General features: G+C 39.3%; 1 long non-coding RNA gene across 1 annotated transcript in view; it reads right to left on the bottom strand.

Annotated features, from left to right (window-relative positions):
- The window catches only part of LOC104911402 (uncharacterized), an 80958-nt gene that overhangs the window by 31187 nt on the left and 47255 nt on the right, over nt 1–2516 (bottom strand). Inside the window, exon 5 of the long non-coding RNA XR_014884246.1 lies at nt 751–817. This is a non-coding gene — a long non-coding RNA (uncharacterized LOC104911402). The remainder of the gene's footprint in view (nt 1–750; nt 818–2516) is intronic.

The raw sequence follows: 2516 nt of genomic DNA, 5'->3' as shown, positions 1-2516 counted from the left end.
CTGCCAAAGAGAATCAAAAGAGACTTAATTACAAGAATGATCAGCAGAGTCAGACAGGATGAGAAAATGTGCGCTCTGATGGAAGCTGTTCATTACAAAACAGCACTGCTTGGCACATGGGGAGGGACGAAGCTGCTTCTGACAGATGACAAAGGCTTTTTGAAGTCTGACGAGACTAAATAATTCGTGCCATAAAGTTTGAAGCATTTAGAGAAGGTGATGGTCACTTGTCCTTGCTCTGGACAAGTCGAACCCAGCAGGGGAACTCATGCTGTTCACTTTCCTGGGCAAGGAGGGAGGCAGTAGACCTTCCCAGTCTGCCTCCTGACAGCCTTTGAGATGCTTCAAGGAGTGGCAGCAGTTAAATGCAGCACTAGTGTCTGTTTTGAGAGGGAGGTAATATTACTTCTATAAGAGTTAAATCATTTGGCCAAGATAGAGCTGGGGCCCTGCTGTTCTACCTGCTAACATGCAAGAGTGTGAACACAGACTCTGAAATTTCATAGACGTAGTAGCCTTTTGAAATTGTTTCTGTGGGCAGAAGAACATGCCCTACTATGCACATATATTAGAAGTGTTGAATGTTGAAGGTTTAGGCAAAAGCCTAAGCAGTATCATATTGTTTTTGCAGGTGAGGAGGGGGATGTAGAGTCCTCCCTTATCAGCAGTGCGGTACACCTTTTACCTCTGATACTCATTTCTGGTTTTCTCTAGCAAAATTGACAGTTAAACTGCGGTTTTACAACTTACTGTTTGTAGCTGTACACACAGAGTGCCTGTGGGACACCATCCAAGTACAGCATCTGGCCACAGGGAGCTGCATGAAGAATAACCTCATTAGTATGTGCTGAAGTATAAGCCCTGTCTTCTACCTGGCTTGTCTATTGTTGGACATGTAACAGTGGTCCATAAACAATGATGCATTTGTCAAGGTACTACTGATGAAACAAATTCTAACCTCTGTTAAGTGAAAAGAGACCATGACTCTTCCTCTGTTGCTTGGGACTAGCATAGCGCCCTGCACTGGCATTTCAGTTGCATGCATATTTTGATGACAAAAAAGCATCCCAAATCACAAAAACTAAACACAGAAGAAAAAGCAAATAAATCTGCAATCATCTCTCCAGGAAACAGTAATGTCAGTTTCTCCATGTGTAGCAATTTATTTCTATTTTTTTCCAGAGGGTTCTACAGACACTAGTGAATTAATTTTAGCAATATCCCAGGGTGCACAGAGGCCTAATTCTATATAATCAAGGGATAGACTGTCATTGACTTCACTGAGCTTTGGATTTGGCCTGGGTGAATATAGACTAAGAAGGAGAAGGAGCCCCTACAGCAAGCAAGCAAACTGGGATTTAAACATATATCATTCTAACTAATAACATCTTACTTGGTTCCTCAGAGAGTCTCCTGAAGGTGTTCTAAGATGGAAGATGGAGGGAAAAGGATTTAAATGCCCTAGCAAATCTCAGAAAAAAAGGGCAAGCAAAAGAAGAAGGTTGATAGTCGAATTGTAGGGTGAAAGGAAGGACTTGGCTCCTTCCTTGTCCTCAGTTTTGTCTTTTCTCCTTTCCTTCCTCTCTCTCTGGACAATTTACTTCAATGGGTTTCTTGTTTGATCTCTTCTGGTACAGGTTCCCTGTTTGTTATTTCTCTTTTGGCTGCCTGCCCATGGGTATTTGGCAGGATATGATGCTTCTGGGAGTACTGAGTCACTAGGAGAAATGAACTTGCAGGACACTTAATAATATAGAGGTCTCAAAGTACTTTACAAACATTAATTAATTCAGCCTTATGATACATTTGTGAGGAAGACAATCCTTATTAGACATTCTCCTCTTCTGGGAAAAGAGAATAAGTAAAGAAAACTTTTTCTAAATTGCTATATTTTTATTATTTTCATCATACATATGTGACATATATGTAAAATCGTTGATCAAGTGTGAGGCATCTGCATGCAGACCCTTGCATGAATGAGATAAAATTGAGGTAAGCATAATTAGAATACACTTTTGAAACTATGCTTATAATGCACAACCTTGGAAAAACAAGTCAGAAACATAGACAAGAATGCGAATGCTTTGGCCTGCATCTGCCAAGATCTGTGACAGTGAGTGAAATTAAACCTACTGGGGTATGTTTAATATTGATATCAGGCAAGCAAGTCAGAAGGCATCAAGCAAAGTTAGGGAGGTCTCAGAACGCCATTGCTTTAATCTAGACTCATTTTGGGTATTTAGGAAAACAAACATATAGTCTTGTTCTCAATGGAAGAAAGAAATGATCACAATCTTTTTTTTCTGCTTTTTTTTTTTTTTCCCAAAGACATAATAACTATTTTAAGTAACTTCATACAGTGATGAGAGACCCATGTTATGTGAGTGAGGTAGGACAATTTTGGAAAAAAAAAAAAAAAAGTGAGAATGTCCTACAATGTTGAATCAAGAATGTAGTATTTTCTGAACTGACTTCTCTGAGTATAAAACTTGCTTCTTTTCTTATATCTTTCTAAA

Source organism: Meleagris gallopavo, chromosome 6, assembly GCF_905368555.1.
Source record: "Meleagris gallopavo chromosome 6, MGAL_WU_HG_1.1, whole genome shotgun sequence".
Classification (NCBI taxonomy): domain Eukaryota; kingdom Metazoa; phylum Chordata; class Aves; order Galliformes; family Phasianidae; genus Meleagris; species Meleagris gallopavo.
This window is presented reverse-complemented; position numbering and strand designations above follow the sequence as displayed.